The sequence below is a fragment of the Tenrec ecaudatus genome, chromosome 8 (assembly GCF_050624435.1).
Source record: "Tenrec ecaudatus isolate mTenEca1 chromosome 8, mTenEca1.hap1, whole genome shotgun sequence".
NCBI classification, from domain to species: Eukaryota; Metazoa; Chordata; class Mammalia; order Afrosoricida; family Tenrecidae; genus Tenrec; species Tenrec ecaudatus.
The window spans coordinates 82,758,105-82,770,132 of NC_134537.1; positions in this window are offsets into that span (position 1 = coordinate 82,758,105).

The window sequence follows — 12,028 nt, forward strand, 5'->3', positions numbered from 1 at the left end:
CTGATCGGTTCACCCTCTCTGGTTAGATCTATGTTTAAACATCACAGTTTGTAGCTGGGTGACTTTGACAAGCCCTCTCACTGTATTCTAGAACATCAGTCTTGTTATTTGGAATATGGGGGTCAGAAGAGGACTTCTCTCTAAAGTGCCCAACAACAGTGACCATCAGGAAATAAAACGTACCTGCGGATGTTTGAATATGACTTGGTTTGTATTCAGCTGTAGAAGCAAGCTTAGTTATGTGACGATGCCATATCTGGGCATCTTGTATTGAATAAAGAAATGTTTAATTGCCTTTTCTTTTGGGAGTGACACTTTATAAATTTAATTATGCCTCAATGTTTATAAAGATGAAATATCTTTTAGTCTTAATCTATTTGCATGCAATCCTGCTTCCAAGGGCGATGTAATTAGTTGCTTATCTGTTTAAAAGATTACTGCTGAAGAATTAGCTAAAGCTCGAAGCTAATTGGGTTTTTCTTATGACCTATGAGACAGCCTGTGATTTCGGCACTTCTCGTGGCAAAAGGAAGAGGGGTCGGCCCCTCTTCCCTTAGACAGATTCCCGTCCTTGTCAACCACATGTAACAAATCTTTGCATACCAGGAGGCTTCAAAAACTTGTAGAAAAATGAAATGAAAAAATAATGGAATTATTAATTATTCCACGAGCCTTTTGAAGCCCCCTTGTGTTCATGTATAACCTTGTCACTGAGGGGGTCCCTGGATGGTCCAGATGGTTAAGCGCATGATTACTTATCAAAAGGTTGTCGGTTTAAGCCCACCCAGCCATGTGATCAGGAGACGCTCATCCTGGAGAAGGACATCCTGCTCAGTAAAATCGAGAGGCAGCAACAAGGACAGCCCTCAATGGCTGCAATGATGGGCTCAACCGGAACACGCGGTCCAGGCGGTATGCATATCGGGTCACTGGCCAGCCCTAAGGACACCAGAGGTGCCTTGGACAATGACAGCAGGCGGGGCGGCCCGTGTGCAAAGCCGTGCTGCAGTTTTACTCCGCATGTGTGGGGAAGCAGGGACAACTGGACAATCTAGGCTTAGTATGGGCACCCTTTAATGGCATGAACATAAACTCGTGGAGGTTAAGCAATTTGCTTAAGACCATCCTGTTTCAATAGCAGCTCCAGGATGTAAGCGAGGACGTTTGCACTCCAAATGGTGCTTTCTGGGAAAGCCCACAGGGACTGGCAACTTGACTTCTAATGGGCTCTGTGCCCGGTGGGCACTCACTCTAGGGAGAGGGCGTCAGTGTCTCCATTTTACTGTGGAGAAGAGGACTGAGAGGGACAGTAACAGAGTGGCGGAGCGGGGGCTCAAGCACTTTTGTCTGCCAAGCCCATGGCTCTTCACCAGACGTGCTTCTCGTGTGGAAGCCTGTCTAAGGACAGCCTTTGTCTTCCACTCGGCCTCCCCCTCTCTGGTGACAGCCTTTTTACTGTCGCCAGTCCCCACTGCATGGGGGAATGAATCACACTGGGCCGAAGAAAGGAGGGTGGGTCTCTCACAGGCCCGAGTCTCTGACTCATTGTACCCAGAACTCCCACACGAAGCTGGCCGTGGCTCACCACCTACCCTGGAGGGAGGCTCCGACAGGCTCCCTTCTGCCTCAGACTCGTACCGCACGTTGCCCAAAGCGCCTTTTGGTCTGCGCTTACATTTCCACTGGAAAAGGGAGGGGCAGTTGGTAAGCCAAACGAAACCAAACTCATGCCCAGGGAGTAGATGCCGACTCACAGTGACCCTGGAGAGACTAGAACGATCGCTCCGGGTTTCCCAGGCAGTTCATCTCCATGGGAGTAGAAAGCCTTGTCTTTTCCCCATAGAGGAGCTGGGGTGTTTGGGCTGTTGAACCCAGTGGGTACAGTCCACTGTAGAACTGAGACCAGCAGGGTGCCTGGCATCTAGGAGGCAGAGGACAAAACACCCCTGCTAACCCACATGGGCTGCGTGTTCTCAGCTCTGGCAAGCTCTGCTTTCACCCAGGGGATCTTGGGCCAGAGCCCTCCTCTTTTTGGGTCTCTTTTCCTTTCTGTAAAAATAGACAATTGGACTAGCTTGTTAATAGGCAGTTATTTTATGAATTGTAAGGTATCTGTCTCTGAGTCCCTCTCAGCCGGGCCACATGGAAGGGAGGATAAATCTAGGGTGAGGTGTGGTACGATGCACCACATAACTCTCCTCTAGTTCTTTAATGCTTCCTCCCTTTACCATTGTGGTTTTCATTTGTTTTACCTCATTCATCAGGTTAGGTTTGTGTGTGTTCCTTTGTATATTTAAGATCATTCGGTACATGAAGAAGCAGTAATAGGAGCAATGACTGTATAACCCCACTCAATGGGATCTGACAACGGCCATTGTGTGTGAATGCACATATTGGATTGTGTAAGATCTGGCAACAAACAAACAAACCTATTGTAAGGAAAAAATATGGGTTCCTTTCGGGTGGGTAGGGGAGGGAGGGGATAAAGGGGAGCAGATATCAAGGAGTTCAAGAAAAAAAATGTTCTGAAATAGATTGTGGTAGCAATTGTACAATAGTACTTGATGTGATTGAACTCTGGAATGTTATGAGAGCTCCCAATGAAATGATTTTAAAAGAGAGAACAAGGATCTTTGTCTTCTGGTTATGCATTGGGCTGTTAATGGGAAGGCCAGATGGTCGAAACCACCCACTGCTCAGAGAACGCTTTCCACTCCATAAAGTTTCAGAAACTCCCAGGGGGCAGCTCTTCCTGTCCTACAGGGTTGCTAGGAGTCGGGCTTGATGGCACTGAGTTGCTTTTGTTTTTGCGTGTGAGGGGAAGCAACGGGAGAGCAGGAAAAGGGAAAGTGAACTTCTTGGGGAAGCAGCTTCACAGAGCTTCACAGTAAGACCAGCACAACTCTGGTTTCAAGGGGCCTTAGGACAGGCCCCCCCCCCACACCTTACGTTCCACCAGGGCCTTCATGAAGGGAAATATCTCACTCTTAAACTTCATCTTCCTGGCTCGGCCCACGGCCCCACATATGAGGGTTGGACAAGAAGTATTGCTATAGAATAATAGAAACCTATATTAAACCAAAATATCAAGATGCGGCACTATTGTTTCTCCATGAGTTGGAATCGACTTGACAGCAGTGAATTTGGTTTTGGAATGTTCTGACTCACTGCCATCCAGTCGATGCTGACCTATAGTGGCCCAGACTGTAACTTTGTGAGAGGAGAGAGTCCAGTTTTTCTCAGACGGAGCCACAGGCAAACACTACAACACCTGGCTCCATGTCTATACATTTCTGAAAGTGGTATTTCTATCTCTCGAGCCTTGGTGGTGTACTAGACTGCTAACCTCAAGGTCAGCAGGAGAAAGACAAGACTTTCTGCTTCTGTAGAGGTACAGCGTCAGAAATCCACAGGGGCAGTTCTAACCCTGTGGTCTCTATGAGTTGGCATCCACTCGATGGCAATGAGTTTAGATAGGTTTGGAACCCTTTCCTTAAGGAACCCTGGTGGTGCTGTCGAGTAAGGGTTGGGCTGCTAATCTCAAAGTTGGCAGTTCAAATCCACCTCCTGCTCCGGGGGAGAAAGATGAGGTTTGTCTCCTTCAGTGAAGACTTATAGTCTTGGAAATCCTACATAGGATCACAGAGGACAGGGATCTATCTACTTGATGCTGGTGGATGGGACCCTTTCCCTAAGAATTCTGTGCTTTTGGGTTTATACCATACCAAAATAGCAATATGGAATCCTTAAGGAACTGCAATTGTGTTCCTTTTAGATGTCTTGAGTTTGGGAGCAAAAGAGAAGTCTGATGGGTCAAGATCAAGGCTTTGGGCGGATCGGGTGAGGCTTCCCAGTGCTAGTCTCCTAGGATGGTCCTCGCCACACTTGAAGAATGAGCAGGTGTATTGTTGTGGTGGGAAAAAAAACATTCCCTGGTGCACCTTTCCTGGCCTTTTTCTTACTAATGTTGTTCTCAAACATCTTAAAACAGCTTCCTAATACCACCCAATGCCATGATTCTCAAAAGGACCCCTTCGTCTCCCCATAAAAACCATCCTCATAACCTCCTGAGCCGACCTCTGCCTGGAATCTAAGGGGCCCAGCGGATCCCCTCAGAAGGTAATCTTGATTGGCCCTTCTTTGAAGGCACCCTAACAAGACCATGACGAGGATGTCACCAGAGAGCTTCTCTGCTGCCATCCACTGGTCACAGAGACCTGTCGAAACACATGTTTGGATTAAATCTGCAGCATATGTTTTGACTTACCCTTGTATACTGTCAACATTTAAGAGATTTTACAAAGCGTTCATTTTTACAAAAGTGTTCAGTGCTCTCGGCAGAGATTAGAGAACATAGATTAGCAAACATAAATAAATAAATAGGGAGAGAGAGTGATGAATCTGGAACAAGAGCTTTCAAACTTCCTTAACTTCAAACTTTTAGCAGTAAAATATTTTTGAGCTTAATATATTTATTGATAAATCACATGCATTGTACAAACCCACTAAAAATGAAAATTAAAGACCTAGTTGCCCAACTCGCTGAGGGTTGTTGGAGACCTGTGGCTGACTCACTCTATGGTCAAATAAGCCTAGGGCTCGTCATCCCAAGGTGGGCAGTTCTAACGTGCCAGCTACTCGGAGGGAGAGCGATGCGCCTGGATGATCCCATAGAGATTCTGTCTCGGAGATCGGACTCACCCGTGTGTGTGTGCGTGCGTGTGTGTGTGTGTGTGTGCGTGTGTGTTTGGGGGTTTGGTCTCGAGGCAGAGGCATGTGGAAGGTATGACAGGCGTGGAACGTGCGCTGGGCACCACATGGGGGAGGAGGCGACAATGAGCAGTTTCTATTTTCCAGCGCACGTTCCATCGCCAGCTGTGAGAGCTCATCAGCCATGTAAAACAAATTGCCATAGGCGCTGTTGTCCAGACTGGCTACCGCTGGACGGACTAGCTCTGAGCCACATGGACTGTGCGTGTGGAGGACGGAGAAGACCGACAGCTCTGTATTCCCGGCACCCCGCCCCGAGTGCCCCTGATCAGGAACTCAGGACGCGTCTGTGGGCTGAGTGAATGAAAGGATGAATGGGCAGCGGGGGAGGGGGAAGAACACAGGCAGACGGGAGAAGGGGAGGACTTGGCACCTCGCCACCGTGGGAAGGCAGAGCCAAGCCTGGCCTAGGATGATGACTGCTATTTTCCCTAGCACCCCGGAGTCCGCCAAGACGAGCCCGGCCCTGGAGGTTGCAAGACTGTGCTTCTGCAACGCCGAAGCAGCTGCCAGTGTTTTGAAAAGTCACAACCTTATGAAAGTCAAGGCTGCAAATGACTGCCGCCGCCTCTCTAGAGAGAGAACCTGAAAAGTGACAGGACCCTAAGTGAGGGTGGCCCAAACCTCACGTCTCTGTTGTGAGTGGAAGTAAGTCTGCCTTGCGGTGAGGTGGTGGGAGGCACTCCTGGTAGGCAAGCCAACGTGTTCCAGGAAAGTCCTGCTTCCTGCGAAGTGCCCATTTCTCTCCTTGGGTTGCCGTGATGCGCACTCCACCCAGACTTAGAACACATGGATGTCCAAGGATCCTCTGTGCTCTTGCTGCTGGATTAGGGCCCCACAGGGCAGTAGGACAGCCCCATGGGCTTCTGAGACTAACTTCTTAGGGCAGTAGCAAGTCTCATCTTTCTCCTGCAGTGAAGTTGGTGGTTTTGAACTGCTTACCTTGTGATTAGCAGCCCAGTGCGCAACCAAAGGCCAGCATCCATGTGATGACAGTGAGGGAGGTTTGCGGGGTGGGGAGTGAGAGTCACTGAACTATGTTGATGCAGGTGTAGAAAACTCTTTTCAAACCCCACCTTTCCACCCACCCCAGGGAGATTTGATAAGGGCACATCGCTAAGTTGAGCTCACCCCCAGCATAGGGTGGTTATTAGGAGCCATGGAGTCACTTGGGACTCCACAGGGGCCTGATGTTCAGCAGAAAGAAACAGAACAGGGTAGTTTCAGGCCCGATGGATTCCTCGGCCATCCTGCGGACCGTGGTGACTCCATGTGGGCAGAGTAGCACTGGTCTACAGGACAGGGCCTTCCTCAGCAGCAGACCGCAGGTGCCTGTGGGTGTGTTTCAACCACTGCCTTGGATTAGTAGCCCAGTGCTCAGCTTTTGCTTCACTGCCAGGCTCCTTCAAAAACCCTTCTCCCAGTGAGCCTCTGGAAGCGAGGAGGAGAACTGCCCTGTGAGGTTTCCTGGGCTGTCATCTACGGGGACAGATGCCAGCACTTAGTCATTGTACTCTAACCCGCTGCCACCCAGTTGATTATGACTCACCGCAAGCCTACAGAACAAAGTCGAACTGTTCCTTAGGGTTTCAGAGATTACCTCTTTAAAGAAAGGCAATCTCATTCCCTCCCACCCCACCTTCCCCCTGTGCCTGGTGGGACTGAACCGCCGACCTTGCTGTGGTTAGTAATCCAACACATCCTTTAGAGCTCTTGCACTACCCAACAGCCCCACAGAGCTAAACGTTCCAACCCCCGCCCTCCCACCCACCCACCCACTCCCAGGCCCAAACCCTCCAGCGCCTGCTGCCTGTATACACCATCTAGGACTTAATTACACTCTGTCTTGCATTGTTCTCTAATTGGTTCATGTGTGTGTTTGTGGTGTTCATGTCGTTGCCTCCTAATTAGCTTATAAGCACTGTAGGGGACTGTAGGGGAGATGTGCACCAGGGCCAGGAGGGCTGGCTTCTGTCTCGCACTCAACCAAGCTTCCAACCTCTCAGCTTTATTTTCCTCACCTGCCCCTGGCAGATAGGGCACTGCCTCACCAGGGTGTTGCTCAGGACAATGGGTGTGAAAGTGCTGTCTGTAATGCAAATCCTTATACAAATGTAAAGGGGGGCTCTTAGCACCATTGCCGAATTTCCCTCTGGTGGAGTGCCCGCCCCGTGATAAATACCAGACTGATGGAATAGGGAATCGGTTTTTTTGTGTGTGTGACTGGCTCCAGAGAGCACCGGTTTGAGCCTAATCCTGCGATGACTCCCTTCCCTTCATTGTCAATGCAAAACCTCTGCATTTTCTAAATCCCTCCGTGGCAAGGGGCCTGCCTCTCGGCAGAGAACTGGACACCCCGAGACAGGCTGCGTCGCAGCGCCCCCTTCAGACAGCAGACGGAACCGCGGGCACGGCTCCTCTCCCGAAGGTGGCGGTTGCAGACCGTGTCTGCAGGGGCTCTCCCGGCAGAGCACTCGGCAAGCACAAGGAGCACTCGTCTTTTTTGCTCAAACTACCTCAGTATGGGGAGGCTTGTAGACGCCCTCCCTGCCACACTTTGTAACGTGCGCGGGGCGTTCGGCCGCCACCCACCAGCAAGGAGAAACAGCCGTGTCTTCCCTGGGAGCTTTGGATCAGAAGCCAGGCAGTTACTTTCCCCTGTATGTTGAAAACTCTGGCTTGCTGGTGAATGCCGTGCAAAGCTCATCTTTTGTTAGGGCGCCGAACAATGTTATTGGTTATAATTGGGGCAATTATGAGCTGCTCAAAGAAGCTAAACACAGATGTTTAAACCTAGGATCAGGGTATTCAAGCCCAAAGCAGCCTGCTTTAAATAGTCCACTTCCCGAATCATCCTGCCTTACTTGAAATTCCCCCCGAACTTGCACATGTTCCGAGTGGGGGGGCGGGAAGGGCTGGGTAATGAGGGGAAGCGAGACTCCCAGGGAGAGAGACGCACAAAGAGCGAAGGAGAAAGAAAGGCGGCTGAGAAGGAGGGAGAGAGAGACAGGAAGAGAGAGGAGAGCGAAAGAGGGGAGCGAGCTTGGATGCTGTGACTTCTGAAAGTAGTTTTCCACGGGAGCTGGGATGCGAGAGTGAGCAAGAAACAAAGAAAGAGGATCCCCGCTCAGCCCCCCAAACGACTGGGGGTGGGTCTCGGAGACCAAGGGCATCGTTGCAGAAATTCGCTACAGAATCCACCCCCAGCGACCACTGAGCTCAGCAACGTCCAGGTGAAGTGCCCCCTCCTCCCGCAGGTCTGAATCAACCTCCTCGTTAGCCATTTCTATTCAGTACATAAGGGAGATTTCTCTTAGGATTACAAACTCAACCACAAACAATGCGCAGTCCAGGGACGGGGAACAGCAGCCTGAACGGAAGATCAGGGAAGGGAGAGAAGTCAGCCTCTGAACAGAACCCCTCAGAAAGGAGCCAAGGCAAGCCCCCTGCCAAAGTGCCTGCCTACCACTTAGCTGAGCTCCAAGAAGGGTGCCCTTCTCACCCCTTCTCAACAAATAGCCATTAACAAAGTGGGGGCACAAACTGGGGAACCCAAACTTTCCTTCGTTTTTCTAAGTTCACCTCTTTTCTTCTTCTGCATTTCCCTTCGAGAGTCAAAAACAATCTCCCCTCCCCCGCCCCCAAAATTCACCACCACCACCCATCCGAGCAGAGAAGATGAATGAAGGAATAATCTAATCAGAAGGCCAGCAGCATCCCAACTGGACAAAAGGGAGAGGCTGAGGAGACAGCCCCTGGCGGCCTGCTCTCCCCGGGTCCTGGGGCTCTGAGCACTTTGTCCCAGGGCTGGGGTGTGCATGCAGTCGCCTTACCTGAGAGCTGTGGGTGGCCGGGCTCCCTCAGCTGCGAGGCTCGGTGCTGCTGTGTCAGCCACGCCAGCATATATATCCTCCCCCCACCCCCCCTCACACACGCACAGCCCTCCCCTTCCCTGCCCACCTCGATGACACACACACACGCTGACCCCCTTAATCAACTGAGCAGCAGAACCTACCATCCTTCCTGACTGCTTCTCCTCCCCCTTGCTGTGCAGTCAAACCTGTGACATCCCCACCGTCCCCATCAGTCCATTTTCCAGCCTGTTCTACCTGGACTCGGTTCAGCCAGGAATCCCACAGCTGCCTTCCCTTTGCTTCCAGAGGCGCTCGGAGGACTGACGAGAGCTCTGGCAAGACAGCCAGGGAAAAGACTCCCGGTGACAGTGATGAGGCGGACCCCAAAGCCTGGAGTCTCCTTGAACAACCTTTCCTGTCTGGGGGGATAAGGAGGGGGAGCTCATGCTCTGGGGGAACCCAGGAGCCAAGCGACTCGCCCTCCTGATGTCACAACAAGGCCAGTGTAAGGGCCAGGCCAGAAGCCGTTTCCCAGGAGCCTTCGGGGAGGTGCAGGGTCAAGTGCTGAGGCTGGAGAATCAGGTGGATGTCTCTGAAGTGCTGCTTTCCTGTCAGTGCAACGCGCTTATCTTTGCAAACCTCCATTTCTTCTTCTGTACAATGGGTCTGGTTGCCTCACAGGAAGCCTGTGAGGAGTACGATGACATTCTGTTTCTAGCTGGGACAGGAAGCCAAACCCCAAACCACTGATGCTGTGTCGTTTCCGATTTATGGTGACCTGATATGGCATAGTATAACAGCCCCATGGGAATTTCTAGGGGTGTGAATCATTATAAAAGCAGGCTGCTGCATCTCTCCTCTATGGAGTAGCCGGTGGGTTCAAACCACTGACCTTTAGGCTCGCTGCCCAACATGTAACCGCCAGTACCATCAAACCTGGTAGCTGGAACATGAGGCCTTTATGCATCACATTTACCCTACACTTTGCACACTAGATAATCACACCTCAATCTAGAGATCCTGTATCAGTGTCTGGTGTCACACAGAGCAGGGTCGCAAAAGCTATTTCTATAGCTTAAGGTGTCACCACCAAGCCCCATTGGACTTGAAGCTATTGATTAGGGCCCTGCCCTCAGGGCAGAGCCTCCTTTGCTTCTGCTGCTGAGGTAAGGGGTGGACTGTAAGAAGGTAGGTGGGTGGAAGTAAGCCCCGGCTGAGGACCTTGCCGTTCTAGAGAGTCTGGATTCCCTCCTTCTTTTGTCCTAGGAAGATGCACCACATCCTTCACCTTGGCTCTCCTAAGACAGCCTGAAGCATCCCATAACCCCAGCATTGGAGCCTATCTTGGAGCCGATGTTGGCCAAGAAGCTCGAGCACGTATCACTAGAAGCTCTTTGGAAAAGGAGCACTTGCACTGCCCTGTACATTGCCAGTGTTGTGTCCAGGTATACCCTGGGGCCCAGGCCTGGAGTCCGACTCCACACATGGATGGCAGAGAGTGCTGGCCACCTACCTAACACTTGTGCCTCTGTTGTTCTTTCTAATAATATCCTTGCTTTTATTCTGGGTGGCATACATGCTCAGTTAAAGGCAAATGGAGCCTCCCTTGCCTCTAGGGGTGGCCAATAAGAATTAAGCTATTCATTGGCTGAGACTTCAGGAAAATTCTTTTTAAGGAAGTCAAACCAACTTTGGTGTCTCACCTTCCTGCCTGGAACAGCACTGGGGTGGTTGAAGCCCTAGCAGCCATCTTGGATTATGAGACAGCACTGAGAATGGAAGCCGTGGGCATGAAGAGAAGGATTCATGGCTGTGGAGCAAATAAGCCAGCCCTGTTTGGTCTCCCTCTGACTTTTAAAAGAGAAAACCCAAACAACACCATTCTTTATTTAAGATACCAGCCAGGGTTCAGTTGGTCGTCGTTCATAACAAACCACGCACAAACTCAGAGCTTTAAGCCAACACACCATTTATTTGGCTCATGAGGCTGCGGTTTGGCAATTTAGGCTGAGATTAGCAGGGCAGTACCTTTGATCTCAGCTTGGCTCACTCACACATCTGCAATCTGCTGCAAGCTGACTTCAGGAGGCTGGCTGGCTGGGGCACCTTGGTCTTCTCTATGTGTTTATCTTGCATGTATCTCCTATCCCTCCAGCTTAGCCTGGCATGTTCTCATGGCAAGGCTGAGCTGCAGGCATGAGCACACACAATCAAGCACAAGAAGATGCAAAAGCGTGTAGAAGCTCTGGAGGCCCGAGCTTTGATTCTACAGCTTTTGTTGCACTTACTGGATAAAGTCAATTACAAGTTCAAGTCCAGAGCCAGAATGGGGGCAGGATGACAGAGTGACAGGATAAAGAATGACGGTGCACGGGGACCATTAACTGGAGTCATCGATCATTAAAATCCTTCTTTTGTTTCACCGACTTCTGTGGATTTTCTGTTACATGCAATAGGATGTCATCTCACATGGGATATTTGACCATGAGGACCTAGCCATGGTCGGCTGTTCAGGAAGGCAAATGTTCTTCTTCCCTCTCAGGTAAGGGCCAGGAGGAGGAGTGGGAGGGGAGACTGAAAAACTCACCTCTTTGAACTTTTCTCTCCATAGTTAGAGTGGGAGAGGTGAACCAAACGACATGGAAGTTCTTTGGTGGTTCTTTGTGTTTGGACAATCTGTTGTCTCTTACACAGAGAACGGCAGGAATAGAACGAGGTGGAGAGTTCAAAGCCATCATGATGTGGGGGAGGAGCCTCTTGGCGGCGCAGTGGGTTACCAATGGGGCTGCTACCCACAAGGTCAGCAGTTGAAAACCCAGCAGGCTCTCTGAGGGAGAGACGAGGCTTTCAACTCCCATGAAAATTTGCAGTCTCGGAACCCACAGGAGCTGCGCCACCCTGTCTCATAGGGTGCCTAAGCGTCTGAAGTGCACAAGGGAGCCTTTCACAGCACATTTGTTCTAAGTCATTTATTTGCTGTGGTCTTTGCAATATTCGGAAGAGCCTTGGTGGAGTAATGGGTTATGAGATAGGCTGCTGTCTACAAGGTCAGATGTTTGAAATTACGAGGCACTTATTGGGAGGGATATGAGGCTTTCTACTTCCATACAGAATCACAGTCTCAGAAACCTGCAGGGACAATGCTACCTTGTCCTACAGGGTCACTATGAATCAGAATGGACTCTCTGGCAGTGAGCTTGAGGTTCTTTCATTTTTAATGTGGGAATTTGAGAACCTTGAGATTCCTGGGTGGCAAAGTGAATTATGCATTCAGCTGCTAACTGCAAGGTCAGTGGTTTGAACCCACCAGTCGCTCAGCAGGAGAAAGCTGATGAGACTGTTTGCTTCTAAAGATTTCAAGTCTCCGGTGGGGGTGGGGGTGGGCTGGGGTTTGGGGGTTGGGG